Source organism: Pristiophorus japonicus, chromosome 23 (assembly GCF_044704955.1).
Source record: "Pristiophorus japonicus isolate sPriJap1 chromosome 23, sPriJap1.hap1, whole genome shotgun sequence".
Lineage (NCBI taxonomy): Eukaryota > Metazoa > Chordata > Chondrichthyes > Pristiophoridae > Pristiophorus > Pristiophorus japonicus.
The window spans coordinates 37,448,210-37,475,808 of NC_091999.1; the positions used below are offsets into that span (position 1 = coordinate 37,448,210).

The following is a 27,599-nucleotide window of genomic DNA, read 5'->3' on the forward strand; positions in this document are numbered from 1 at the left end:
CATGAATTTGATATGTCCTGGAACGTATAAAAACGACTTGGGGAAAATAATACGGTTGCGAACTTTTGTATCGGCTTTGGTTCAGTGGCCGCATTCTCGACTGAATCGGGAGTTTGTCTGTTCAAGTCGCACTTCTGAGACTTGAGCATATCATCTTTGTTAACACTCAAAGTGCAGCACTTGGGGAATTTTGCAATGTTGAAGCTGTTGACTTTCGGATGAAATGTTAAATTGAAGCTCCGTCTGCACCCTCGGGTGAATATGAAAGTTCCCAGTGCATTATTCGAAAAAGAATAGGAGATTTGCCCCCGTGTCAATATTACTAAAAATGTTCGTAAATGCTCACTGAAAGCCGATGTGCATGTGTTTGTATGTGGGGTTGGGGTTGAAGCCCAGATTCTCACAGAGACAGAATCCAGGTTCTCACAGGACCAGAACAGCCGAGTGGTTGAGGCGTTGGCCTTAAAACTCAATGGGTTTGTCCCGCGTGGGTTTGTCCCCCACTCCTGGTATCTCTTTAATTTAACACGGATATGCTCCCATTCTGATCAGTGAGACCGGATTTTCATCGGTTGAATCAGCAATTTTCTGCAACAATGTGACACTCTGAACCGATAATGAAATGAAATTGTGAAATGTATCTGTGTCGCTCGGTTTCTGCCTCTCTCTCTCTTCAGAGAGTTTTCTATGTTTGAGTCTTTGTCTCTCTCAGTCTGACTCACTCTGTCTGTCCCTGTTTCTCTGTTTGTCTCTGTCTCTCAATCTAACTCTTTCTCATGGTGCCACGTATGTTCCAATGGGATTCTCTCAGAATCTTTTTCTGACTGGTTCTCTCGTTCCCATCATTTCGGTCTGTCCATGTCTTTGCCTGTCTCTGTTAGTCCCTGCCTGTAAGCTGAGAAGTATTTCCATCATTTTCTGTTTTAGTCTCGATCGCTCTCTCTCTATCTGTCTCTCTACTTGTCACTGTCTTTATCAATGTCTTTCTCTCACTCTTTCCCTCTCTCTCTTAATAGATCACACACCCACATCTCTGTATATGTATATATTTGAGTCTTTTTCTCACTCAGTCTGCCTCTCCTTCTCAGTCTCACACTTTCTGTCTCTCATTCTCTCTATCTCGCTGTCTATCTCTCCCTGTTTGTCGGTTTGTCTCTGTCTCTCAATGTGTCTGTCGACTTCTCCTGGTGTCCAGTTCTGTTCACAGTGACTCGATTCCTGCTCTGACAGAACTGGTATCCGTCAGTTCCTCGTTAGTATAGTGGTGAGTATCCCCACCTGTCACGCGGGAGACCGGGGTTCAATTCCCCGACGGGGAGGCAGTTGTTTCAAAATGTCGAATTTTACTTCTGTTTCTTGGAAGAGATGCATATTAAAAAGAACCAGAGTAATATGGAACTGTAAAAATACAGGTGGATGAGATTGCCTCGTCCAGATTTTTAGCAAACGGAGAATTTTTCAGGAGTCTTTGGCCGTCTGCAACACAGAGATGGATGACTGAGATTTTTCTGAGTAAAGTTTAAAAAGACAGCGACACAGTAGTCGTGGCCGAGTGGTTAAGGCGATGGACTAGAAATCCATTGGGTTATCCCGCGCAGGTTCGAATCCTGACGACTACGATTCTCAGCATTTTTCATTCCATTTCACAATTTAACCGGTTCTCTGCCAAACTGATCCTGAGATAGATGGAATAACGTCCCACACCTTTCAACTTTGACATTTTTTTCTCATTTTTATTAATCTGCAATATTCACGATACATCCGTTTCAAAAATCGCAAACATCAGTCAAAGTTGCGACAGTGATTCAGCCTGTCTATTCCTCGAGATGTCTGAGGCATCTGTGCATTGTCGTTGGTGCGTGCAAATTTTTGGATATGTGTGTGTGGGTCTCTGTGTCTGTCTATCTATTTATATGTCTCTGTGTATGTGCAACTGTCACTGGAAATCATCACCATGAATTTGATATGTCCTGGAACGTATAAAAACGACTTGGGGAAAATAATACGGTTGCGAACTTTTGTATCGGCTTTGGTTCAGTGGCCGCATTATCGAGTGAATCGGGAGTTTGTCTGTTCAAGTCGCACTTCTGAGACTTGAGCATATCATCTTGGTTAACACTCAAAGTGCAGCACTTGGGGAATTTTGCAATGTTGAAGCTGTTGACTTTCGGATGAAATGTTAAATTGAAGCTCCGTCTGCACCCTCGGGTGAATATGAAAGTTCCCAGTGCATTATTGGAAAAAGAATAGGAGATTTGCCCCCGTGTCAATATTACTAAAAATGTTCGTAAATACTCACTGAAAGCCGATGTGCATGTGTTTGTATGTGGGGTTGGGGTTGAAGCCCAGATTCTCACAGAGACAGAATCCAGGTTCTCACAGGACCAGAACAGCCGAGTGGTTGAGGCGTTGGCCTTAAAACTCAATGGGTTTGTCCCGCGTGGGTTTGTCCCCCACTCCTGGTATCTCTTTAATTTAACACGGATATCCTCCCATTCTGATCAGTGAGACCGGATTTTCATCGGTTGAATCAGCAATTTTCTGCAACAATGTGACACTCTGAACCGATAATGAAATGAAATTGTGAAATGTATCTGTGTCGCTCGGTTTCTGCCTCTCTCTCTCTTCAGAGAGTTTTCTATGTTTGAGTCTTTGTCTCTCTCAGTCTGACTCACTCTGTCTGTCCCTGTTTCTCTGTTTGTCTCTGTCTCTCAATCTGTCTCTTTCTCACGGTGCCACGTATGTTCCAATGGGATTCTCTCAGACTCTTTTTCTGACTGGTTCTCTCTTTCCCATCATTTCGGTCTGTCCATGTCTTTGCCTGTCTCTGTTAGTCCCTGCCTGTAAGCTGAGAAGTATTTCCATCATTTTCTGTTTTAGTCTCGATCGCTCTCTCTCTATCTGTCTCTCTACTTGTCACTGTCTTTATCAATGTCTTTCTCTCACTCTTTCCCTCTCTCTCTTAATAGATCACACACCCACATCTCTGTATATGTATATATTTGAGTCTTTTTTCTCACTCAGTCTGCCTCTCCTTCTCAGTCTCACACTTTTTGTCTCTCATTCTCTCTATCTCGCTGTCTGTCTCTCCCTGTTTGTCGGTTTGTCTCTGTCTCTCAATGTGTCTGTCGACTTCTCCTGGTGTCCAGTTCTGTTCACAGTGACTCGATTCCTGCTCTGACAAAACTGGTATCCGTCAGTTCCTCGTTAGTATAGTGGTGAGTATCCCCACCTGTCACGCGGGAGACCGGGGTTCAATTCCCCGACGGGGAGGCAGTTGTTTCAAAATGTCGAATTTTACTTCTGTTTCTTGGAAGAGATGCATATTAAAAAGAACCAGAGTAATATGGAACTGTAAAAATACAGGTGGATGAGATTGCCTCGTCCAGATTTTTAGCAAACGGAGAATTTTTCAGGAGTCTTTGGCCGTCTGCAACACAGAGATGGATGACTGAGATTTTTCTGAGTAAAGTTTAAAAAGACAGCGACACAGTAGTCGTGGCCGAGTGGTTAAGGCGATGGACTAGAAATCCATTGGGTTATCCCGCGCAGGTTCGAATCCTGACGACTACGATTCTCAGCATTTTTCATTCCATTTCACAATTTAACCGGTTCTCTGCCAAACTGATCCTGAGATAGATGGAATAACGTCCCACACCTTTCAACTTTGACATTTTTTTCTCATTTTTATTAATCTGCAATATTCACGATACATCCGTTTCAAAAATCGCAAACATCAGTCAAAGTTGCGACAGTGATTCAGCCTGTCTATTCCTCGAGATGTCTGAGGCATCTGTGCATTGTCGTTGGTGCGTGCAAATTTTTGGATATGTGTGTGTGGGTCTCTGTGTCTGTCTATCTATTTATATGTCTCTGTGTATGTGCAACTGTCACTGGAAATCATCACCATGAATTTGATATGTCCTGGAACGTATAAAAACGACTTGGGGAAAATAATACGGTTGCGAACTTTTGTATCGGCTTTGGTTCAGTGGCCGCATTCTCGACTGAATCGGGAGTTTGTCTGTTCAAGTCGCACTTCTGAGACTTGAGCATATCATCTTGGTTAACACTCAAAGTGCAGCACTTGGGGAATTTTGCAATGTTGAAGCTGTTGACTTTCGGATGAAATGTTAAATTGAAGCTCCGTCTGCACCCTCGGGTGAATATGAAAGTTCCCAGTGCATTATTCGAAAAAGAATAGGAGATTTGCCCCCGTGTCAATATTACTAAAAATGTTCGTAAATGCTCACTGAAAGCCGATGTGCATGTGTTTGTATGTGGGGTTGGGGTTGAAGCCCAGATTCTCACAGAGACAGAATCCAGGTTCTCACAGGACCAGAACAGCCGAGTGGTTGAGGCGTTGGCCTTAAAACTCAATGGGTTTGTCCCGCGTGGGTTTGTCCCCCACTCCTGGTATCTCTTTAATTTAACACGGATATGCTCCCATTCTGATCAGTGAGACCGGATTTTCATCGGTTGAATCAGCAATTTTCTGCAACAATGTGACACTCTGAACCGATAATGAAATGAAATTGTGAAATGTATCTGTGTCGCTCGGTTTCTGCCTCTCTCTCTCTCTTCAGAGAGTTTTCTATGTTTGAGTCTTTGTCTCTCTCAGTCTGACTCACTCTGTCTGTCCCTGTTTCTCTGTTTGTCTCTGTCTCTCAATCTGTCTCTTTCTCACGGTGCCACGTATGTTCCAATGGGATTCTCTCAGACTCTTTTTCTGACTGGTTCTCTCTTTCCCATCATTTCGGTCTGTCCATGTCTTTGCCTGTCTCTGTTAGTCCCTGCCTGTAAGCTGAGAAGTATTTCCATCATTTTCTGTTTTAGTCTCGATCGCTCTCTCTCTATCTGTCTCTCTCCTTGTCTCTGACTTTATCAATGTCTTTCTCTCACTCTTTCCCTCTCTCTCTTAATAGATCACACACCCACATCTCTGTATATGTATATATTTGAGTCTTTTTCTCACTCAGTCTGCCTCTCCTTCTCAGTCTCACACTTTCTGTCTCTCATTCTCTCTATCTCGCTGTCTGTCTCTCCCTGTTTGTCGGTTTGTCTCTGTCTCTCAATGTGTCTGTCGACTTCTCCTGGTGTCCAGTTCTGTTCACAGTGACTCGATTCCTGCTCTGACAGAACTGGTATCCGTCAGTTCCTCGTTAGTATAGTGGTGAGTATCCCCGCCTGTCACGCGGGAGACCGGGGTTCAATTCCCCGACGGGGAGGCAGTTGTTTCAAAATGTCGAATTTTACTTCTGTTTCTTGGAAGAGATGCATATTAAAAAGAACCAGAGTAATATGGAACTGTAAAAATACAGGTGGATGAGATTGCCTCGTCCAGATTTTTAGCAAACGGAGAATTTTTCAGGAGTCTTTGGCCGTCTGCAACACAGAGATGGATGACTGAGTTTTTTCTGAGTAAAGTTTAAAAAGACAGCGACACAGTAGTCGTGGCCGAGTGGTTAAGGCGATGGACTAGAAATCCATTGGGTTATCCCGCGCAGGTTCGAATCCTGACGACTACGATTCTCAGCATTTTTCATTCCATTTCACAATTTAACCGGTTCTCTGCCAAACTGATCCTGAGATAGATGGAATAACGTCCCACACCTTTCAACTTTGACATTTTTTTCTCATTTTTATTAATCTGCAATATTCACGATACATCCGTTTCAAAAATCGCAAACATCAGTCAAAGTTGCGACAGTGATTCAGCCTGTCTATTCCTCGAGATGTCTGAGGCATCTGTGCATTGTCGTTGGTGCGTGCAAATTTTTGGATATGTGTGTGTGGGTCTCTGTGTCTGTCTATCTATTTATATGTCTCTGTGTATGTGCAACTGTCACTGGAAATCATCACCATGAATTTGATATGTCCTGGAACGTATAAAAACGACTTGGGGAAAATAATACGGTTGCGAACTTTTGTATCGGCTTTGGTTCAGTGGCCGCATTATCGAGTGAATCGGGAGTTTGTCTGTTCAAGTCGCACTTCTGAGACTTGAGCATATCATCTTGGTTAACACTCAAAGTGCAGCACTTGGGGAATTTTGCAATGTTGAAGCTGTTGACTTTCGGATGAAATGTTAAATTGAAGCTCCGTCTGCACCCTCGGGTGAATATGAAAGTTCCCAGTGCATTATTCGAAAAAGAATAGGAGATTTGCCCCCGTGTCAATATTACTAAAAATGTTCGTAAATGCTCACTGAAAGCCGATGTGCATGTGTTTGTATGTGGGGTTGGGGTTGAAGCCCAGATTCTCACAGAGACAGAATCCAGGTTCTCACAGGACCAGAACAGCCGAGTGGTAGAGGCGTTGGCCTTAAAACTCAATGGGTTTGTCCCGCGTGGGTTTGTCCCCCACTCCTGGTATCTCTTTAATTTAACACGGATATCCTCCCATTCTGATCAGTGAGACCGGATTTTCATCGGTTGAATCAGCAATTTTCTGCAACAATGTGACACTCTGAACCGATAATGAAATGAAATTGTGAAATGTATCTGTGTCGCTCGGTTTCTGCCTCTCTCTCTCTTCAGAGAGTTTTCTATGTTTGAGTCTTTGTCTCTCTCAGTCTGACTCACTCTGTCTGTCCCTGTTTCTCTGTTTGTCTCTGTCTCTCAATCTAACTCTTTCTCATGGTGCCACGTATGTTCCAATGGGATTCTCTCAGACTCTTTTTCTGACTGGTTCTCTCGTTCCCATCATTTCGGTCTGTCCATGTCTTTGCCTGTCTCTGTTAGTCCCTGCCTGTAAGCTGAGAAGTATTTCCATCATTTTCTGTTTTAGTCTCGATCGCTCTCTCTCTATCTGTCTCTCTACTTGTCACTGTCTTTATCAATGTCTTTCTCTCACTCTTTCCCTCTCTCTCTTAATAGATCACACACCCACATCTCTGTATATGTATATATTTGAGTCTTTTTCTCACTCAGTCTGCCTCTCCTTCTCAGTCTCACACTTTCTGTCTCTCATTCTCTCTATCTCGCTGTCTGTCTCTCCCTGTTTGTCGGTTTGTCTCTGTCTCTCAATGTGTCTGTCGACTTCTCCTGGTGTCCAGTTCTGTTCACAGTGACTCGATTCCTGCTCTGACAGAACTGTTATTCGTCAGTTCCTCGTTAGTATAGTGGTGAGTATCCCCGCCTGTCACGCGGGAGACCGCGGTTCAATTCCCCGACGGGGAGGCAGTTGTTTCAAAATGTCGAATTTTACTTCTGTTTCTTGGAAGAGATGCATATTAAAAAGAACCAGAGTAATATGGAACTGTAAAAATACAGGTGGATGAGATTGCCTCGTCCAGATTTTTAGCAAACGGAGAATTTTTCAGGAGACTTTGGCCGTCTGCAACACAGAGATGGATGACTGAGTTTTTTCTGAGTAAAGTTTAAAAAGACAGCGACACAGTAGTCGTGGCCGAGTGGTTAAGGCGATGGACTAGAAATCCATTGGGTTATCCCGCGCAGGTTCGAATCCTGACGACTACGATTCTCAGCATTTTTCATTCCATTTCACAATTTAACCGGTTCTCTGCCAAACTGATCCTGAGATAGATGGAATAACGTCCCACACCTTTCAACTTTGACATTTTTTTCTCATTTTTATTAATCTGCAATATTCACGATACATCCGTTTCAAAAATCGCAAACATCAGTCAAAGTTGCGACAGTGATTCAGCCTGTCTATTCCTCGAGATGTCTGAGGCATCTGTGCATTGTCGTTGGTGCGTGCAAATTTTTGGATATGTGTGTGTGGGTCTCTGTGTCTGTCTATCTATTTATATGTCTCTGTGTATGTGCAACTGTCACTGGAAATCATCACCATGAATTTGATATGTCCTGGAACGTATAAAAACGACTTGGGGAAAATAATACGGTTGCGAACTTTTGTATCGGCTTTGGTTCAGTGGCCGCATTATCGAGTGAATCGGGAGTTTGTCTGTTCAAGTCGCACTTCTGAGACTTGAGCATATCATCTTGGTTAACACTCAAAGTGCAGCACTTGGGGAATTTTGCAATGTTGAAGCTGTTGACTTTCGGATGAAATGTTAAATTGAAGCTCCGTCTGCACCCTCGGGTGAATATGAAAGTTCCCAGTGCATTATTCGAAAAAGAATAGGAGATTTGCCCCCGTGTCAATATTACTAAAAATGTTCGTAAATGCTCACTGAAAGCCGATGTGCATGTGTTTGTATGTGGGGTTGGGGTTGAAGCCCAGATTCTCACAGAGACAGAATCCAGGTTCTCACAGGACCAGAACAGCCGAGTGGTTGAGGCGTTGGCCTTAAAACTCAATGGGTTTGTCCCGCGTGGGTTTGTCCCCCACTCCTGGTATCTCTTTAATTTAACACGGATATCCTCCCATTCTGATCAGTGAGACCGGATTTTCATCGGTTGAATCAGCAATTTTCTGCAACAATGTGACACTCTGAACCGATAATGAAATGAAATTGTGAAATGTATCTGTGTCGCTCGGTTTCTGCCTCTCTCTCTCTTCAGAGAGTTTTCTATGTTTGAGTCTTTGTCTCTCTCAGTCTGACTCACTCTGTCTGTCCCTGTTTCTCTGTTTGTCTCTGTCTCTCAATCTAACTCTTTCTCATGGTGCCACGTATGTTCCAATGGGATTCTCTCAGACTCTTTTTCTGACTGGTTCTCTCGTTCCCATCATTTCGGTCTGTCCATGTCTTTGCCTGTCTCTGTTAGTCCCTGCCTGTAAGCTGAGAAGTATTTCCATCATTTTCTGTTTTAGTCTCGATCGCTCTCTCTCTATCTGTCTCTCTACTTGTCACTGTCTTTATCAATGTCTTTCTCTCACTCTTTCCCTCTCTCTCTTAATAGATCACACACCCACATCTCTGTATATGTATATATTTGAGTCTTTTTCTCACTCAGTCTGCCTCTCCTTCTCAGTCTCACACTTTCTGTCTCTCATTCTCTCTATCTCGCTGTCTGTCTCTCCCTGTTTGTCGGTTTGTCTCTGTCTCTCAATGTGTCTGTCGACTTCTCCTGGTGTCCAGTTCTGTTCACAGTGACTCGATTCCTGCTCTGACAGAACTGTTATTCGTCAGTTCCTCGTTAGTATAGTGGTGAGTATCCCCGCCTGTCATGCGGGAGACCGCGGTTCAATTCCCCGACGGGGAGGCAGTTGTTTCAAAATGTCGAATTTTACTTCTGTTTCTTGGAAGAGATGCACATTAAAAAGAACCAGAGTAATATGGAACTGTAAAAATACAGGTGGATGAGATTGCCTCGTCCAGATTTTTAGCAAACGGAGAATTTTTCAGGAGTCTTTGGCCGTCTGCAACACAGAGATGGATGACTGAGTTTTTTCTGAGTAAAGTTTAAAAAGACAGCGACACAGTAGTCGTGGCCGAGTGGTTAAGGCGATGGACTAGAAATCCATTGGGTTATCCCGCACAGGTTCGAATCCTGACGACTACGATTCTCAGCATTTTTCATTCCATTTCACAATTTAACCGGTTCTCTGCCAAACTGATCCTGAGATAGATGGAATAACGTCCCACACCTTTCAACTTTGACATTTTTTTCTCATTTTTATTAATCTGCAATATTCACGATACATCCGTTTCAAAAATCGCAAACATCAGTCAAAGTTGCGACAGTGATTCAGCCTGTCTATTCCTCGAGATGTCTGAGGCATCTGTGCATTGTCGTTGGTGCGTGCAAATTTTTGGATATGTGTGTGTGGGTCTCTGTGTCTGTCTATCTATTTATATGTCTCTGTGTATGTGCAACTGTCACTGGAAATCATCACCATGAATTTGATATGTCCTGGAACGTATAAAAACGACTTGAGGAAAATAATACGGTTGCGAACTTTTGTATCGGCTTTGGTTCAGTGGCCGCATTCTCGACTGAATCGGGAGTTTGTCTGTTCAAGTCGCACTTCTGAGACTTGAGCATATCATCTTGGTTAACACTCAAAGTGCAGCACTTGGGGAATTTTGCAATGTTGAAGCTGTTGACTTCCGGATGAAATGTTAAATTGAAGCTCCGTCTGCACCCTCGGGTGAATATGAAAGTTCCCAGTGCATTATTCGAAAAAGAATAGGAGATTTGCCCCCGTGTCAATATTACTAAAAATGTTCGTAAATGCTCACTGAAAGCCGATGTGCATGTGTTTGTATGTGGGGTTGGGGTTGAAGCCCAGATTCTCACAGAGACAGAATCCAGGTTCTCACAGGACCAGAACAGCCGAGTGGTTGAGGCGTTGGTCTTAAAACTCAATGGGTTTGTCCCGCGTGGGTTTGTCCCCCACTCCTGGTATCTTTTTAATTTAACACGGATATCCTCCCATTCTGATCAGTGAGACCGGATTTTCATCGGTTGAATCAGCAATTTTCTGCAACAATGTGACACTCTGAACCGATAATGAAATGAAATTGTGAAATGTATCTGTGTCGCTCGGTTTCTGCCTCTCTCTCTCTTCAGAGAGTTTTCTATGTTTGAGTCTTTGTCTCTCTCAGTCTGACTCACTCTGTCTGTCCCTGTTTCTCTGTTTGTCTCTGTCTCTCAATCTGTCTCTTTCTCATGGTGCCACGTATGTTCCAATGGGATTCTCTCAGACTCTTTTTCTGACTGGTTCTCTCTTTCCCATCATTTCGGTCTGTCCATGTCTTTGCCTGTCTCTGTTAGTCCCTGCCTGTAAGCTGAGAAGTATTTCCATCATTTTCTGTTTTAGTCTCGATCGCTCTCTCTCTATCTGTCTCTCTACTTGTCACTGTCTTTATCAATGTCTTTCTCTCACTCTTTCCCTCTCTCTCTTAATAGATCACACACCCACATCTCTGTATATGTATATATTTGAGTCTTTTTCTCACTCAGTCTGCCTCTCCTTCTCAGTCTCACACTTTTTGTCTCTCATTCTCTCTATCTCGCTGTCTGTCTCTCCCTGTTTGTCGGTTTGTCTCTGTCTCTCAATGTGTCTGTCGACTTCTCCTGGTGTCCAGTTCTGTTCACAGTGACTCGATTCCTGCTCTGACAAAACTGGTATCCGTCAGTTCCTCGTTAGTATAGTGGTGAGTATCCCCGCCTGTCACGCGGGAGACCGGGGTTCAATTCCCCGACGGGGAGGCAGTTGTTTCAAAATGTCGAATTTTACTTCTGTTTCTTGGAAGAGATGCATATTAAAAAGAACCAGAGTAATATGGAACTGTAAAAATACAGGTGGATGAGATTGCCTCGTCCAGATTTTTAGCAAACGGAGAATTTTTCAGGAGTCTTTGGCCGTCTGCAACACAGAGATGGATGACTGAGTTTTTTCTGAGTAAAGTTTAAAAAGACAGCGACACAGTAGTCGTGGCCGAGTGGTTAAGGCGATGGACTAGAAATCCATTGGGTTATCCCGCGCAGGTTCGAATCCTGACGACTACGATTCTCAGCATTTTTCATTCCATTTCACAATTTAACCGGTTCTCTGCCAAACTGATCCTGAGATAGATGGAATAACGTCCCACACCTTTCAACTTTGACATTTTTTTCTCATTTTTATTAATCTGCAATATTCACGATACATCCGTTTCAAAAATCGCAAACATCAGTCAAAGTTGCGACAGTGATTCAGCCTGTCTATTCCTCGAGATGTCTGAGGCATCTGTGCATTGTCGTTGGTGCGTGCAAATTTTTGGATATGTGTGTGTGGGTCTCTGTGTCTGTCTATCTATTTATATGTCTCTGTGTATGTGCAACTGTCACTGGAAATCATCACCATGAATTTGATATGTCCTGGAACGTATAAAAACGACTTGGGGAAAATAATACGGTTGCGAACTTTTGTATCGGCTTTGGTTCAGTGGCCGCATTCTCGACTGAATCGGGAGTTTGTCTGTTCAAGTCGCACTTCTGAGACTTGAGCATATCATCTTGGTTAACACTCAAAGTGCAGCACTTGGGGAATTTTGCAATGTTGAAGCTGTTGACTTTCGGATGAAATGTTAAATTGAAGCTCCGTCTGCACCCTCGGGTGAATATGAAAGTTCCCAGTGCATTATTCGAAAAAGAATAGGAGATTTGCCCCCGTGTCAATATTACTAAAAATGTTCGTAAATGCTCACTGAAAGCCGATGTGCATGTGTTTGTATGTGGGGTTGGGGTTGAAGCCCAGATTCTCACAGAGACAGAATCCAGGTTCTCAGAGGACCAGAACAGCCGAGTGGTTGAGGCGTTGGCCTTAAAACTCAATGGGTTTGTCCCGCGTGGGTTTGTCCCCCACTCCTGGTATCTCTTTAATTTAACACGGATATGCTCCCATTCTGATCAGTGAGACCGGATTTTCATCGGTTGAATCAGCAATTTTCTGCAACAATGTGACACTCTGAACCGATAATGAAATGAAATTGTGAAATGTATCTGTGTCGCTCGGTTTCTGCCTCTCTCTCTCTCTTCAGAGAGTTTTCTATGTTTGAGTCTTTGTCTCTCTCAGTCTGACTCACTCTGTCTGTCCCTGTTTCTCTGTTTGTCTCTGTCTCTCAATCTGTCTCTTTCTCACGGTGCCACGTATGTTCCAATGGGATTCTCTCAGACTCTTTTTCTGACTGGTTCTCTCTTTCCCATCATTTCGGTCTGTCCATGTCTTTGCCTGTCTCTGTTAGTCCCTGCCTGTAAGCTGAGAAGTATTTCCATCATTTTCTGTTTTAGTCTCGATCGCTCTCTCTCTATCTGTCTCTCTCCTTGTCTCTGACTTTATCAATGTCTTTCTCTCACTCTTTCCCTCTCTCTCTTAATAGATCACACACCCACATCTCTGTATATGTATATATTTGAGTCTTTTTCTCACTCAGTCTGCCTCTCCTTCTCAGTCTCACACTTTCTGTCTCTCATTCTCTCTATCTCGCTGTCTGTCTCTCCCTGTTTGTCGGTTTGTCTCTGTCTCTCAATGTGTCTGTCGACTTCTCCTGGTGTCCAGTTCTGTTCACAGTGACTCGATTCCTGCTCTGACAGAACTGGTATCCGTCAGTTCCTCGTTAGTATAGTGGTGAGTATCCCCGCCTGTCACGCGGGAGACCGGGGTTCAATTCCCCGACGGGGAGGCAGTTGTTTCAAAATGTCGAATTTTACTTCTGTTTCTTGGAAGAGATGCATATTAAAAAGAACCAGAGTAATATGGAACTGTAAAAATACAGGTGGATGAGATTGCCTCGTCCAGATTTTTAGCAAACGGAGAATTTTTCAGGAGTCTTTGGCCGTCTGCAACACAGAGATGGATGACTGAGTTTTTTCTGAGTAAAGTTTAAAAAGACAGCGACACAGTAGTCGTGGCCGAGTGGTTAAGGCGATGGACTAGAAATCCATTGGGTTATCCCGCACAGGTTCGAATCCTGACGACTACGATTCTCAGCATTTTTCATTCCATTTCACAATTTAACCGGTTCTCTGCCAAACTGATCCTGAGATAGATGGAATAACGTCCCACACCTTTCAACTTTGACATTTTTTTCTCATTTTTATTAATCTGCAATATTCACGATACATCCGTTTCAAAAATCGCAAACATCAGTCAAAGTTGCGACAGTGATTCAGCCTGTCTATTCCTCGAGATGTCTGAGGCATCTGTGCATTGTCGTTGGTGCGTGCAAATTTTTGGATATGTGTGTGTGGGTCTCTGTGTCTGTCTATCTATTTATATGTCTCTGTGTATGTGCAACTGTCACTGGAAATCATCACCATGAATTTGATATGTCCTGGAACGTATAAAAACGACTTGAGGAAAATAATACGGTTGCGAACTTTTGTATCGGCTTTGGTTCAGTGGCCGCATTCTCGACTGAATCGGGAGTTTGTCTGTTCAAGTCGCACTTCTGAGACTTGAGCATATCATCTTGGTTAACACTCAAAGTGCAGCACTTGGGGAATTTTGCAATGTTGAAGCTGTTGACTTCCGGATGAAATGTTAAATTGAAGCTCCGTCTGCACCCTCGGGTGAATATGAAAGTTCCCAGTGCATTATTCGAAAAAGAATAGGAGATTTGCCCCCGTGTCAATATTACTAAAAATGTTCGTAAATGCTCACTGAAAGCCGATGTGCATGTGTTTGTATGTGGGGTTGGGGTTGAAGCCCAGATTCTCACAGAGACAGAATCCAGGTTCTCACAGGACCAGAACAGCCGAGTGGTTGAGGCGTTGGCCTTAAAACTCAATGGGTTTGTCCCGCGTGGGTTTGTCCCCCACTCCTGGTATCTTTTTAATTTAACACGGATATCCTCCCATTCTGATCAGTGAGACCGGATTTTCATCGGTTGAATCAGCAATTTTCTGCAACAATGTGACACTCTGAACCGATAATGAAATGAAATTGTGAAATGTATCTGTGTCGCTCGGTTTCTGCCTCTCTCTCTCTCTTCAGAGAGTTTTCTATGTTTGAGTCTTTGTCTCTCTCAGTCTGACTCACTCTGTCTGTCCCTGTTTCTCTGTTTGTCTCTGTCTCTCAATCTGTCTCTTTCTCACGGTGCCACGTATGTTCCAATGGGATTCTCTCAGACTCTTTTTCTGACTGGTTCTCTCTTTCCCATCATTTCGGTCTGTCCATGTCTTTGCCTGTCTCTGTTAGTCCCTGCCTGTAAGCTGAGAAGTATTTCCATCATTTTCTGTTTTAGTCTCGATCGCTCTCTCTCTATCTGTCTCTCTACTTGTCACTGTCTTTATCAATGTCTTTCTCTCACTCTTTCCCTCTCTCTCTTAATAGATCACACACCCACATCTCTGTATATGTATATATTTGAGTCTTTTTCTCACTCAGTCTGCCTCTCCTTCTCAGTCTCACACTTTTTGTCTCTCATTCTCTCTATCTCGCTGTCTGTCTCTCCCTGTTTGTCGGTTTGTCTCTGTCTCTCAATGTGTCTGTCGACTTCTCCTGGTGTCCAGTTCTGTTCACAGTGACTCGATTCCTGCTCTGACAAAACTGGTATCCGTCAGTTCCTCGTTAGTATAGTGGTGAGTATCCCCGCCTGTCACGCGGGAGACCGGGGTTCAATTCCCCGACGGGGAGGCAGTTGTTTCAAAATGTCGAATTTTACTTCTGTTTCTTGGAAGAGATGCATATTAAAAAGAACCAGAGTAATATGGAACTGTAAAAATACAGGTGGATGAGATTGCCTCGTCCAGATTTTTAGCAAACGGAGAATTTTTCAGGAGTCTTTGGCCGTCTGCAACACAGAGATGGATGACTGAGTTTTTTCTGAGTAAAGTTTAAAAAGACAGCGACACAGTAGTCGTGGCCGAGTGGTTAAGGCGATGGACTAGAAATCCATTGGGTTATCCCGCGCAGGTTCGAATCCTGACGACTACGATTCTCAGCATTTTTCATTCCATTTCACAATTTAACCGGTTCTCTGCCAAACTGATCCTGAGATAGATGGAATAACGTCCCACACCTTTCAACTTTGACATTTTTTTCTCATTTTTATTAATCTGCAATATTCACGATACATCCGTTTCAAAAATCGCAAACATCAGTCAAAGTTGCGACAGTGATTCAGCCTGTCTATTCCTCGAGATGTCTGAGGCATCTGTGCATTGTCGTTGGTGCGTGCAAATTTTTGGATATGTGTGTGTGGGTCTCTGTGTCTGTCTATCTATTTATATGTCTCTGTGTATGTGCAACTGTCACTGGAAATCATCACCATGAATTTGATATGTCCTGGAACGTATAAAAACGACTTGGGGAAAATAATACGGTTGCGAACTTTTGTATCGGCTTTGGTTCAGTGGCCGCATTCTCGACTGAATCGGGAGTTTGTCTGTTCAAGTCGCACTTCTGAGACTTGAGCATATCATCTTGGTTAAGACTCAAAGTGCAGCACTTGGGGAATTTTGCAATGTTGAAGCTGTTGACTTTCGGATGAAATGTTAAATTGAAGCTCCGTCTGCACCCTCGGGTGAATATGAAAGTTCCCAGTGCATTATTCGAAAAAGAATAGGAGATTTGCCCCCGTGTCAATATTACTAAAAATGTTCGTAAATGCTCACTGAAAGCCGATGTGCATGTGTTTGTATGTGGGGTTGGGGTTGAAGCCCAGATTCTCACAGAGACAGAATCCAGGTTCTCACAGGACCAGAACAGCCGAGTGGTTGAGGCGTTGGCCTTAAAACTCAATGGGTTTGTCCCGCGTGGGTTTGTCCCCCACTCCTGGTATCTCTTTAATTTAACACGGATATGCTCCCATTCTGATCAGTGAGACCGGATTTTCATCGGTTGAATCAGCAATTTTCTGCAACAATGTGACACTCTGAACCGATAATGAAATGAAATTGTGAAATGTATCTGTGTCGCTCGGTTTCTGCCTCTCTCTCTCTCTTCAGAGAGTTTTCTATGTTTGAGTCTTTGTCTCTCTCAGTCTGACTCACTCTGTCTGTCCCTGTTTCTCTGTTTGTCTCTGTCTCTCAATCTGTCTCTTTCTCACGGTGCCACGTATGTTCCAATGGGATTCTCTCAGACTCTTTTTCTGACTGGTTCTCTCTTTCCCATCATTTCGGTCTGTCCATGTCTTTGCCTGTCTCTGTTAGTCCCTGCCTGTAAGCTGAGAAGTATTTCCATCATTTTCTGTTTTAGTCTCGATCGCTCTCTCTCTATCTGTCTCTCTCCTTGTCTCTGACTTTATCAATGTCTTTCTCTCACTCTTTCCCTCTCTCTCTTAATAGATCACACACCCACATCTCTGTATATGTATATATTTGAGTCTTTTTCTCACTCAGTCTGCCTCTCCTTCTCAGTCTCACACTTTCTGTCTCTCATTCTCTCTATCTCGCTGTCTGTCTCTCCCTGTTTGTCGGTTTGTCTCTGTCTCTCAATGTGTCTGTCGACTTCTCCTGGTGTCCAGTTCTGTTCACAGTGACTCGATTCCTGCTCTGACAGAACTGGTATCCGTCAGTTCCTCGTTAGTATAGTGGTGAGTATCCCCGCCTGTCACGCGGGAGACCGGGGTTCAATTCCCCGACGGGGAGGCAGTTGTTTCAAAATGTCGAATTTTACTTCTGTTTCTTGGAAGAGATGCATATTAAAAAGAACCAGAGTAATATGGAACTGTAAAAATACAGGTGGATGAGATTGCCTCGTCCAGATTTTTAGCAAACGGAGAATTTTTCAGGAGTCTTTGGCCGTCTGCAACACAGAGATGGATGACTGAGTTTTTTCTGAGTAAAGTTTAAAAAGACAGCGACACAGTAGTCGTGGCCGAGTGGTTAAGGCGATGGACTAGAAATCCATTGGGTTATCCCGCACAGGTTCGAATCCTGACGACTACGATTCTCAGCATTTTTCATTCCATTTCACAATTTAACCGGTTCTCTGCCAAACTGATCCTGAGATAGATGGAATAACGTCCCACACCTTTCAACTTTGACATTTTTTTCTCATTTTTATTAATCTGCAATATTCACGATACATCCGTTTCAAAAATCGCAAACATCAGTCAAAGTTGCGACAGTGATTCAGCCTGTCTATTCCTCGAGATGTCTGAGGCATCTGTGCATTGTCGTTGGTGCGTGCAAATTTTTGGATATGTGTGTGTGGGTCTCTGTGTCTGTCTATCTATTTATATGTCTCTGTGTATGTGCAACTGTCACTGGAAATCATCACCATGAATTTGATATGTCCTGGAACGTATAAAAACGACTTGGGGAAAATAATACGGTTGCGAACTTTTGTATCGGCTTTGGTTCAGTGGCCGCATTCTCGACTGAATCGGGAGTTTGTCTGTTCAAGTCGCACTTCTGAGACTTGAGCATATCATCTTGGTTAACACTCAAAGTGCAGCACTTGGGGAATTTTGCAATGTTGAAGCTGTTGACTTCCGGATGAAATGTTAAATTGAAGCTCCGTCTGCACCCTCGGGTGAATATGAAAGTTCCCAGTGCATTATTCGAAAAAGAATAGGAGATTTGCCCCCGTGTCAATATTACTAAAAATGTTCGTAAATGCTCACTGAAAGCCGATGTGCATGTGTTTGTATGTGGGGTTGGGGTTGAAGCCCAGATTCTCACAGAGACAGAATCCAGGTTCTCACAGGACCAGAACAGCCGAGTGGTTGAGGCGTTGGCCTTAAAACTCAATGGGTTTGTCCCGCGTGGGTTTGTCCCCCACTCCTGGTATCTTTTTAATTTAACACGGATATCCTCCCATTCTGATCAGTGAGACCGGATTTTCATCGGTTGAATCAGCAATTTTCTGCAACAATGTGACACTCTGAACCGATAATGAAATGAAATTGTGAAATGTATCTGTGTCGCTCGGTTTCTGCCTCTCTCTCTCTCTTCAGAGAGTTTTCTATGTTTGAGTCTTTGTCTCTCTCAGTCTGACTCACTCTGTCTGTCCCTGTTTCTCTGTTTGTCTCTGTCTCTCAATCTGTCTCTTTCTCACGGTGCCACGTATGTTCCAATGGGATTCTCTCAGACTCTTTTTCTGACTGGTTCTCTCTTTCCCATCATTTCGGTCTGTCCATGTCTTTGCCTGTCTCTGTTAGTCCCTGCCTGTAAGCTGAGAAGTATTTCCATCATTTTCTGTTTTAGTCTCGATCGCTCTCTCTCTATCTGTCTCTCTACTTGTCACTGTCTTTATCAATGTCTTTCTCTCACTCTTTCCCTCTCTCTCTTAATAGATCACACACCCACATCTCTGTATATGTATATATTTGAGTCTTTTTCTCACTCAGTCTGCCTCTCCTTCTCAGTCTCACACTTTTTGTCTCTCATTCTCTCTATCTCGCTGTCTGTCTCTCCCTGTTTGTCGGTTTGTCTCTGTCTCTCAATGTGTCTGTCGACTTCTCCTGGTGTCCAGTTCTGTTCACAGTGACTCGATTCCTGCTCTGACAAAACTGGTATCCGTCAGTTCCTCGTTAGTATAGTGGTGAGTATCCCCGCCTGTCACGCGGGAGACCGGGGTTCAATTCCCCGACGGGGAGGCAGTTGTTTCAAAATGTCGAATTTTACTTCTGTTTCTTGGAAGAGATGCATATTAAAAAGAACCAGAGTAATATGGAACTGTAAAAATACAGGTGGATGAGATTGCCTCGTCCAGATTTTTAGCAAACGGAGAATTTTTCAGGAGTCTTTGGCCGTCTGCAACACAGAGATGGATGACTGAGTTTTTTCTGAGTAAAGTTTAAAAAGACAGCGACACAGTAGTCGTGGCCGAGTGGTTAAGGCGATGGACTAGAAATCCATTGGGTTATCCCGCGCAGGTTCGAATCCTGACGACTACGATTCTCAGCATTTTTCATTCCATTTCACAATTTAACCGGTTCTCTGCCAAACTGATCCTGAGATAGATGGAATAACGTCCCACACCTTTCAACTTTGACATATTTTTCTCATTTTTATTAATCTGCAATATTCACGATACATCCGTTTCAAAAATCGCAAACATCAGTCAAAGTTGCGACAGTGATTCAGCCTGTCTATTCCTCGAGATGTCTGAGGCATCTGTGCATTGTCGTTGGTGCGTGCAAATTTTTGGATATGTGTGTGTGGGTCTCTGTGTCTGTCTATCTATTTATATGTCTCTGTGTATGTGCAACTGTCACTGGAAATCATCACCATGAATTTGATATGTCCTGGAACGTATAAAAACGACTTGGGGAAAATAATACGGTTGCGAACTTTTGTATCGGCTTTGGTTCAGTGGCCGCATTCTCGACTGAATCGGGAGTTTGTCTGTTCAAGTCGCACTTCTGAGACTTGAGCATATCATCTTGGTTAAGACTCAAAGTGCAGCACTTGGGGAATTTTGCAATGTTGAAGCTGTTGACTTTCGGATGAAATGTTAAATTGAAGCTCCGTCTGCACCCTCGGGTGAATATGAAAGTTCCCAGTGCATTATTCGAAAAAGAATAGGAGATTTGCCCCCGTGTCAATATTACTAAAAATGTTCGTAAATGCTCACTGAAAGCCGATGTGCATGTGTTTGTATGTGGGGTTGGGGTTGAAGCCCAGATTCTCACAGAGACAGAATCCAGGTTCTCACAGGACCAGAACAGCCGAGTGGTTGAGGCGTTGGCCTTAAAACTCAATGGGTTTGTCCCGCGTGGGTTTGTCCCCCACTCCTGGTATCTCTTTAATTTAACACGGATATGCTCCCATTCTGATCAGTGAGACCGGATTTTCATCGGTTGAATCAGCAATTTTCTGCAACAATGTGACACTCTGAACCGATAATGAAATGAAATTGTGAAATGTATCTGTGTCGCTCGGTTTCTGCCTCTCTCTCTCTCTTCAGAGAGTTTTCTATGTTTGAGTCTTTGTCTCTCTCAGTCTGACTCACTCTGTCTGTCCCTGTTTCTCTGTTTGTCTCTGTCTCTCAATCTGTCTCTTTCTCACGGTGCCACGTATGTTCCAATGGGATTCTCTCAGACTCTTTTTCTGACTGGTTCTCTCTTTCCCATCATTTCGGTCTGTCCATGTCTTTGCCTGTCTCTGTTAGTCCCTGCCTGTAAGCTGAGAAGTATTTCCATCATTTTCTGTTTTAGTCTCGATCGCTCTCTCTCTATCTGTCTCTCTCCTTGTCTCTGACTTTATCAATGTCTTTCTCTCACTCTTTCCCTCTCTCTCTTAATAGATCACACACCCACATCTCTGTATATGTATATATTTGAGTCTTTTTCTCACTCAGTCTGCCTCTCCTTCTCAGTCTCACACTTTCTGTCTCTCATTCTCTCTATCTCGCTGTCTGTCTCTCCCTGTTTGTCGGTTTGTCTCTGTCTCTCAATGTGTCTGTCGACTTCTCCTGGTGTCCAGTTCTGTTCACAGTGACTCGATTCCTGCTCTGACAGAACTGGTATCCGTCAGTTCCTCGTTAGTATAGTGGTGAGTATCCCCGCCTGTCACGCGGGAGACCGGGGTTCAATTCCCCGACGGGGAGGCAGTTGTTTCAAAATGTCGAATTTTACTTCTGTTTCTTGGAAGAGATGCATATTAAAAAGAACCAGAGTAATATGGAACTGTAAAAATACAGGTGGATGAGATTGCCTCGTCCAGATTTTTAGCAAACGGAGAATTTTTCAGGAGTCTTTGGCCGTCTGCAACACAGAGATGGATGACTGAGTTTTTTCTGAGTAAAGTTTAAAAAGACAGCGACACAGTAGTCGTGGCCGAGTGGTTAAGGCGATGGACTAGAAATCCATTGGGTTATCCCGCACAGGTTCGAATCCTGACGACTACGATTCTCAGCATTTTTCATTCCATTTCACAATTTAACCGGTTCTCTGCCAAACTGATCCTGAGATAGATGGAATAACGTCCCACACCTTTCAACTTTGACATTTTTTTCTCATTTTTATTAATCTGCAATATTCACGATACATCCGTTTCAAAAATCGCAAACATCAGTCAAAGTTGCGACAGTGATTCAGCCTGTCTATTCCTCGAGATGTCTGAGGCATCTGTGCATTGTCGTTGGTGCGTGCAAATTTTTGGATATGTGTGTGTGGGTCTCTGTGTCTGTCTATCTATTTATATGTCTCTGTGTATGTGCAACTGTCACTGGAAATCATCACCATGAATTAAATATGTCCTGGAACGTATAAAAACGACTTGAGGAAAATAATACGGTTGCGAACTTTTGTATCGGCTTTGGTTCAGTGGCCGCATTCTCGACTGAATCGGGAGTTTGTCTGTTCAAGTCGCACTTCTGAGACTTGAGCATATCATCTTGGTTAACACTCAAAGTGCAGCACTTGGGGAATTTTGCAATGTTGAAGCTGTTGACTTCCGGATGAAATGTTAAATTGAAGCTCCGTCTGCACCCTCGGGTGAATATGAAAGTTCCCAGTGCATTATTCGAAAAAGAATAGGAGATTTGCCCCCGTGTCAATATTACTAAAAATGTTCGTAAATGCTCACTGAAAGCCGATGTGCATGTGTTTGTATGTGGGGTTGGGGTTGAAGCCCAGATTCTCACAGAGACAGAATCCAGGTTCTCACAGGACCAGAACAGCCGAGTGGTTGAGGCGTTGGCCTTAAAACTCAATGGGTTTGTCCCGCGTGGGTTTGTCCCCCACTCCTGGTATCTTTTTAATTTAACACGGATATCCTCCCATTCTGATCAGTGAGACCGGATTTTCATCGGTTGAATCAGCAATTTTCTGCAACAATGTGACACTCTGAACCGATAATGAAATGAAATTGTGAAATGTATCTGTGTCGCTCGGTTTCTGCCTCTCTCTCTCTCTTCAGAGAGTTTTCTATGTTTGAGTCTTTGTCTCTCTCAGTCTGACTCACTCTGTCTGTCCCTGTTTCTCTGTTTGTCTCTGTCTCTCAATCTGTCTCTTTCTCACGGTGCCACGTATGTTCCAATGGGATTCTCTTAGACTCTTTTTCTGACTGGTTCTCTCTTTCCCATCATTTCGGTCTGTCCATGTCTTTGCCTGTCTCTGTTAGTCCCTGCCTGTAAGCTGAGAAGTATTTCCATCATTTTCTGTTTTAGTCTCGATCGCTCTCTCTCTATCTGTCTCTCTACTTGTCACTGTCTTTATCAATGTCTTTCTCTCACTCTTTCCCTCTCTCTCTTAATAGATCACACACCCACATCTCTGTATATGTATATATTTGAGTCTTTTTCTCACTCAGTCTGCCTCTCCTTCTCAGTCTCACACTTTCTGTCTCTCATTCTCTCTATCTCGCTGTCTGTCTCTCCCTGTTTGTCGGTTTGTCTCTGTCTCTCAATGTGTCTGTCGACTTCTCCTGGTGTCCAGTTCTGTTCACAGTGACTCGATTCCTGCTCTGACAGAACTGGTATCCGTCAGTTCCTCGTTAGTATAGTGGTGAGTATCCCCGCCTGTCACGCGGGAGACCGGGGTTCAATTCCCCGACGGGGAGGCAGTTGTTTCAAATTGTCGAATTTTACTTCTGTTTCTTGGAAGAGATGCATATTAAAAAGAACCAGAGTAATATGGAACTGTAAAAATACAGGTGGATGAGATTGCCTCGTCCAGATTTTTAGCAAACGGAGAATTTTTCAGGAGTCTTTGGCCGTCTGCAACACAGAGATGGATGACTGAGTTTTTTCTGAGTAAAGTTTAAAAAGACAGCGACACAGTAGTCGTGGCCGAGTGGTTAAGGCGATGGACTAGAAATCCATTGGGTTATCCCGCGCAGGTTCGAATCCTGACGACTACGATTCTCAGCATTTTTCATTCCATTTCACAATTTAACCGGTTCTCTGCCAAACTGATCCTGAGATAGATGGAATAACGTCCCACACCTTTCAACTTTGACATTTTTTTCTCATTTTTATTAATCTGCAATATTCACGATACATCCGTTTCAAAAATCGCAAACATCAGTCAAAGTTGCGACAGTGATTCAGCCTGTCTATTCCTCGAGATGTCTGAGGCATCTGTGCATTGTCGTTGGTGCGTGCAAATTTTTGGATATGTGTGTGTGGGTCTCTGTGTCTGTCTATCTATTTATATGTCTCTGTGTATGTGCAACTGTCACTGGAAATCATCACCATGAATTTGATATGTCCTGGAACGTATAAAAACGACTTGGGGAAAATAATACGGTTGCGAACTTTTGTATCGGCTTTGGTTCAGTGGCCGCATTCTCGACTGAATCGGGAGTTTGTCTGTTCAAGTCGCACTTCTGAGACTTGAGCATATCATCTTGGTTAACACTCAAAGTGCAGCACTTGGGGAATTTTGCAATGTTGAAGCTGTTGACTTTCGGATGAAATGTTAAATTGAAGCTCCGTCTGCACCCTCGGGTGAATATGAAAGTTCCCAGTGCATTATTCGAAAAAGAATAGGAGATTTGCCCCCGTGTCAATATTACTAAAAATGTTCGTAAATGCTCACTGAAAGCCGATGTGCATGTGTTTGTATGTGGGGTTGGGGTTGAAGCCCAGATTCTCACAGAGACAGAATCCAGGTTCTCACAGGACCAGAACAGCCGAGTGGTTGAGGCGTTGGCCTTAAAACTCAATGGGTTTGTCCCGCGTGGGTTTGTCCCCCACTCCTGGTATCTCTTTAATTTAACACGGATATCCTCCCATTCTGATCAGTGAGACCGGATTTTCATCGGTTGAATCAGCAATTTTCTGCAACAATGTGACACTCTGAACCGATAATGAAATGAAATTGTGAAATGTATCTGTGTCGCTCGGTTTCTGCCTCTCTCTCTCTCTTCAGAGAGTTTTCTATGTTTGAGTCTTTGTCTCTCTCAGTCTGACTCACTCTGTCTGTCCCTGTTTCTCTGTTTGTCTCTGTCTCTCAATCTGTCTCTTTCTCATGGTGCCACGTATGTTCCAATGGGATTCTCTCAGACTCTTTTTCTGACTGGTTCTCTCGTTCCCATCATTTCGGTCTGTCCATGTCTTTGCCTGTCTCTGTTAGTCCCTGCCTGTAAGCTGAGAAGTATTTCCATCATTTTCTGTTTTAGTCTCGATCGCTCTCTCTCTATCTGTCTCTCTACTTGTCACTGTCTTTATCAATGTCTTTCTCTCACTCTTTCCATCTCTCTCTTAATAGATCACACACCCACATCTCTGTATATGTATATATTTGAGTCTTTTTCTCACTCAGTCTGCCTCTCCTTCTCAGTCTCACACTTTCTGTCTCTCATTCTCTCAATCTCGCTGTCTGTCTCTCCCTGTTTGTCGGTTTGTCTCTGTCTCTCAATGTGTCTGTCGACTTCTCCTGGTGTCCAGTTCTGTTCACAGTGACTCGATTCCTGCTCTGACAGAACTGGTATCCGTCAGTTCCTCGTTAGTATAGTGGTGAGTATCCCCGCCTGTCACGCGGGAGACCGGGGTTCAATTCCCCGACGGGGAGGCAGTTGTTTCAAAATGTCGAATTTTACTTCTGTTTCTTGGAAGAGATGCATATTAAAAAGAACCAGAGTAATATGGAACTGTAAAAATACAGGTGGATGAGATTGCCTCGTCCAGATTTTTAGCAAACGGAGAATTTTTCAGAAGTCTTTGGCCGTCTGCAACACAGAGATGGATGACTGAGTTTTTTCTGAGTAAAGTTTAAAAAGTCAGCGACACAGTAGTCGTGGCCGAGTGGTTAAGGCGATGGACTAGAAATCCATTGGGTTATCCCGCGCAGGTTCGAATCCTGACGACTACGATTATCAGCATTTTTCATTCCATTTCACAATTTAACCGGTTCTCTGCCAAACTGATCCTGAGATAGATGGAATAACGTCCCACACCTTTCAACTTTGACATTTTTTTCTCATTTTTATTAATCTGCAATATTCACGATACATCCGTTTCAAAAATCGCAAACATCAGTCAAAGTTGCGACAGTGATTCAGCCTGTCTATTCCTCGAGATGTCTGAGGCATCTGTGCATTGTCGTTGGTGCGTGCAAATTTTTGGATATGTGTGTGTGGGTCTCTGTGTCTGTCTATCTATTTATATGTCTCTGTGTATGTGCAACTGTCACTGGAAATCATCACCATGAATTTGATATGTCCTGGAACGTATAAAAACGACTTGGGGAAAATAATACGGTTGCGAACTTTTGTATCGGCTTTGGTTCAGTGGCCGCATTCTCGACTGAATCGGGAGTTTGTCTGTTCAAGTCGCACTTCTGAGACTTGAGCATATCATCTTGGTTAACACTCAAAGTGCAGCACTTGGGGAATTTTGCAATGTTGAAGCTGTTGACTTTCGGATGAAATGTTAAATTGAAGCTCCGTCTGCACCCTTGGGTGAATATAAAAGTTCCCAGTGCATTATTCGAAAAAGAATAGGAGATTTGCCCCCGTGTCAATATTATTAAAATGTTCGTAAATGCTCACTGAAAGCCGATGTGCATGTGTTTGTATGTGGGGTTGGGGTTGAAGCCCAGATTCTCACAGAGACAGAATCCAGGTTCTCACAGGACCAGAACAGCCGAGTGGTTGAGGCGTTGGCCTTAAAACTCAATGGGTTTGTCCCGCGTGGGTTTGTCCCCCACTCCTGGTATCTCTTTAATTTAACACGGATATCCTCCCATTCTGATCAGTGAGACCGGATTTTCATCGGTTGAATCAGCAATTTTCTGCAACAATGTGACACTCTGAACCGATAATGAAATGAAATTGTGAAATGTATCTGTGTCGCTCGGTTTCTGCCTCTCTCTCTCTCTTCAGAGAGTTTTCTATGTTTGAGTCTTTGTCTCTCTCAGTCTGACTCACTCTGTCTGTCCCTGTTTCTCTGTTTGTCTCTGTCTCTCAATCTGTCTCTTTCTCACGGTGCCACGTATGTTCCAATGGGATTCTCTCAGACTCTTTTTCTGACTGGTTCTCTCTTTCCCATCATTTCGGTCTGTCCATGTCTTTGCCTGTCTCTGTTAGTCCCTGCCTGTAAGCTGAGAAGTATTTCCATCATTTTCTGTTTTAGTCTCGATCGCTCTCTCTCTATCTGTCTCTCTCCTTGTCACTGTCTTTATCAATGTCTTTCTCTCACTCTTTCCCTCTCTCTCTTAATAGATCACACACCCACATCTCTGTATATGTATATATTTGAGTCTTTTTCTCACTCAGTCTGCCTCTCCTTCTCAGTCTCACACTTTCTGTCTCTCATTCTCTCTATCTCGCTGTCTGTCTCTCCCTGTTTGTCGGTTTGTCTCTGTCTCTCAATGTGTCTGTCGACTTCTCCTGGTGTCCAGTTCTGTTCACAGTGACTCGATTCCTGCTCTGACAGAACTGGTATCCGTCAGTTCCTCGTTTGTATAGTGGTGAGTATCCCCGCCTGTCACGCGGGAGACCGGGGTTCAATTCCCCGACGGGGAGGCAGTTGTTTCAAAATGTCGAATTTTACTTCTGTTTCTTGGAAGAGATGCATATTAAAAAGAACCAGAGTAATATGGAACTGTAAAAATACAGGTGGATGAGATTGCCTCGTCCAGATTTTTAGCAAACGGAGAATTTTTCAGGAGTCTTTGGCCGTCTGCAACACAGAGATGGATGACTGAGTTTTTTCTGAGTAAAGTTTAAAAAGACAGCGACACAGTAGTCGTGGCCGAGTGGTTAAGGCGATGGACTAGAAATCCATTGGGTTATCCCGCGCAGGTTCGAATCCTGACGACTACGATTCTCAGCATTTTTCATTCCATTTCACAATTTAACCGGTTCTCTGCCAAACTGATCCTGAGATAGATGGAATAACGTCCCACACCTTTCAACTTTGACATTTTTTTCTCATTTTTATTAATCTGCAATATTCACGATACATCCGTTTCAAAAATCGCAAACATCAGTCAAAGTTGCGACAGTGATTCAGCCTGTCTATTCCTCGAGATGTCTGAGGCATCTGTGCATTGTCGTTGGTGCGTGCAAATTTTTGGATATGTGTGTGTGGGTCTCTGTGTCTGTCTATCTATTTATATGTCTCTGTGTATGTGCAACTGTCACTGGAAATCATCACCATGAATTTGATATGTCCTGGAACGTATAAAAACGACTTGGGGAAAATAATACGGTTGCGAACTTTTGTATCGGCTTTGGTTCAGTGGCCGCATTCTCGACTGAATCGGGAGTTTGTCTGTTCAAGTCGCACTTCTGAGACTTGAGCATATCATCTTGGTTAACACTCAAAGTGCAGCACTTGGGGAATTTTGCAATGTTGAAGCTGTTGACTTTCGGATGAAATGTTAAATTGAAGCT

At 43.5% G+C, this 27,599-nt stretch overlaps 26 non-coding genes across 26 annotated transcripts; all 26 read left to right on the forward strand.

Annotated features, from left to right (window-relative positions):
* The first annotated feature begins 1,247 nt into the window (after positions 1-1,247).
* trnad-guc (transfer RNA aspartic acid (anticodon GUC)) lies at positions 1,248-1,319 on the forward strand. The gene has a single exon. It is a non-coding gene; the product is annotated as a tRNA-Asp (tRNA).
* A 219-nt stretch (positions 1,320-1,538) lies between these two features.
* trnas-aga (transfer RNA serine (anticodon AGA)) lies at positions 1,539-1,619 on the forward strand. The gene has a single exon. It is a non-coding gene; the product is annotated as a tRNA-Ser (tRNA).
* A 1,582-nt stretch (positions 1,620-3,201) lies between these two features.
* trnad-guc (transfer RNA aspartic acid (anticodon GUC)) lies at positions 3,202-3,273 on the forward strand. Its single transcript has one exon. It is a non-coding gene; the product is annotated as a tRNA-Asp (tRNA).
* A 219-nt stretch (positions 3,274-3,492) lies between these two features.
* trnas-aga (transfer RNA serine (anticodon AGA)) lies at positions 3,493-3,573 on the forward strand. The gene has a single exon. It is a non-coding gene; the product is annotated as a tRNA-Ser (tRNA).
* Positions 3,574-5,156: 1,583 nt separating this feature from the next.
* On the forward strand, positions 5,157-5,228 carry trnad-guc (transfer RNA aspartic acid (anticodon GUC)). Its single transcript has one exon. It is a non-coding gene; the product is annotated as a tRNA-Asp (tRNA).
* Positions 5,229-5,447: 219 nt separating this feature from the next.
* Positions 5,448-5,528, forward strand: trnas-aga (transfer RNA serine (anticodon AGA)). Its single transcript has one exon. It is a non-coding gene; the product is annotated as a tRNA-Ser (tRNA).
* A 1,872-nt stretch (positions 5,529-7,400) lies between these two features.
* trnas-aga (transfer RNA serine (anticodon AGA)) lies at positions 7,401-7,481 on the forward strand. The gene has a single exon. It is a non-coding gene; the product is annotated as a tRNA-Ser (tRNA).
* Positions 7,482-9,353: 1,872 nt separating this feature from the next.
* Positions 9,354-9,434, forward strand: trnas-aga (transfer RNA serine (anticodon AGA)). Its single transcript has one exon. It is a non-coding gene; the product is annotated as a tRNA-Ser (tRNA).
* A 1,581-nt stretch (positions 9,435-11,015) lies between these two features.
* On the forward strand, positions 11,016-11,087 carry trnad-guc (transfer RNA aspartic acid (anticodon GUC)). Its single transcript has one exon. It is a non-coding gene; the product is annotated as a tRNA-Asp (tRNA).
* Positions 11,088-11,306: 219 nt separating this feature from the next.
* trnas-aga (transfer RNA serine (anticodon AGA)) lies at positions 11,307-11,387 on the forward strand. The gene has a single exon. It is a non-coding gene; the product is annotated as a tRNA-Ser (tRNA).
* A 1,583-nt stretch (positions 11,388-12,970) lies between these two features.
* Positions 12,971-13,042, forward strand: trnad-guc (transfer RNA aspartic acid (anticodon GUC)). Its single transcript has one exon. It is a non-coding gene; the product is annotated as a tRNA-Asp (tRNA).
* A 219-nt stretch (positions 13,043-13,261) lies between these two features.
* On the forward strand, positions 13,262-13,342 carry trnas-aga (transfer RNA serine (anticodon AGA)). Its single transcript has one exon. It is a non-coding gene; the product is annotated as a tRNA-Ser (tRNA).
* Positions 13,343-14,925: 1,583 nt separating this feature from the next.
* trnad-guc (transfer RNA aspartic acid (anticodon GUC)) lies at positions 14,926-14,997 on the forward strand. The gene has a single exon. It is a non-coding gene; the product is annotated as a tRNA-Asp (tRNA).
* A 219-nt stretch (positions 14,998-15,216) lies between these two features.
* trnas-aga (transfer RNA serine (anticodon AGA)) lies at positions 15,217-15,297 on the forward strand. Its single transcript has one exon. It is a non-coding gene; the product is annotated as a tRNA-Ser (tRNA).
* A 1,583-nt stretch (positions 15,298-16,880) lies between these two features.
* Positions 16,881-16,952, forward strand: trnad-guc (transfer RNA aspartic acid (anticodon GUC)). The gene has a single exon. It is a non-coding gene; the product is annotated as a tRNA-Asp (tRNA).
* A 219-nt stretch (positions 16,953-17,171) lies between these two features.
* trnas-aga (transfer RNA serine (anticodon AGA)) lies at positions 17,172-17,252 on the forward strand. Its single transcript has one exon. It is a non-coding gene; the product is annotated as a tRNA-Ser (tRNA).
* A 1,583-nt stretch (positions 17,253-18,835) lies between these two features.
* trnad-guc (transfer RNA aspartic acid (anticodon GUC)) lies at positions 18,836-18,907 on the forward strand. Its single transcript has one exon. It is a non-coding gene; the product is annotated as a tRNA-Asp (tRNA).
* Positions 18,908-19,126: 219 nt separating this feature from the next.
* Positions 19,127-19,207, forward strand: trnas-aga (transfer RNA serine (anticodon AGA)). Its single transcript has one exon. It is a non-coding gene; the product is annotated as a tRNA-Ser (tRNA).
* A 1,583-nt stretch (positions 19,208-20,790) lies between these two features.
* On the forward strand, positions 20,791-20,862 carry trnad-guc (transfer RNA aspartic acid (anticodon GUC)). The gene has a single exon. It is a non-coding gene; the product is annotated as a tRNA-Asp (tRNA).
* Positions 20,863-21,081: 219 nt separating this feature from the next.
* On the forward strand, positions 21,082-21,162 carry trnas-aga (transfer RNA serine (anticodon AGA)). The gene has a single exon. It is a non-coding gene; the product is annotated as a tRNA-Ser (tRNA).
* A 1,583-nt stretch (positions 21,163-22,745) lies between these two features.
* Positions 22,746-22,817, forward strand: trnad-guc (transfer RNA aspartic acid (anticodon GUC)). The gene has a single exon. It is a non-coding gene; the product is annotated as a tRNA-Asp (tRNA).
* A 219-nt stretch (positions 22,818-23,036) lies between these two features.
* On the forward strand, positions 23,037-23,117 carry trnas-aga (transfer RNA serine (anticodon AGA)). Its single transcript has one exon. It is a non-coding gene; the product is annotated as a tRNA-Ser (tRNA).
* Positions 23,118-24,700: 1,583 nt separating this feature from the next.
* On the forward strand, positions 24,701-24,772 carry trnad-guc (transfer RNA aspartic acid (anticodon GUC)). Its single transcript has one exon. It is a non-coding gene; the product is annotated as a tRNA-Asp (tRNA).
* Positions 24,773-24,991: 219 nt separating this feature from the next.
* On the forward strand, positions 24,992-25,072 carry trnas-aga (transfer RNA serine (anticodon AGA)). Its single transcript has one exon. It is a non-coding gene; the product is annotated as a tRNA-Ser (tRNA).
* Positions 25,073-26,654: 1,582 nt separating this feature from the next.
* Positions 26,655-26,726, forward strand: trnad-guc (transfer RNA aspartic acid (anticodon GUC)). The gene has a single exon. It is a non-coding gene; the product is annotated as a tRNA-Asp (tRNA).
* Positions 26,727-26,945: 219 nt separating this feature from the next.
* trnas-aga (transfer RNA serine (anticodon AGA)) lies at positions 26,946-27,026 on the forward strand. The gene has a single exon. It is a non-coding gene; the product is annotated as a tRNA-Ser (tRNA).
* The last annotated feature ends 573 nt before the right edge of the window (positions 27,027-27,599 follow it).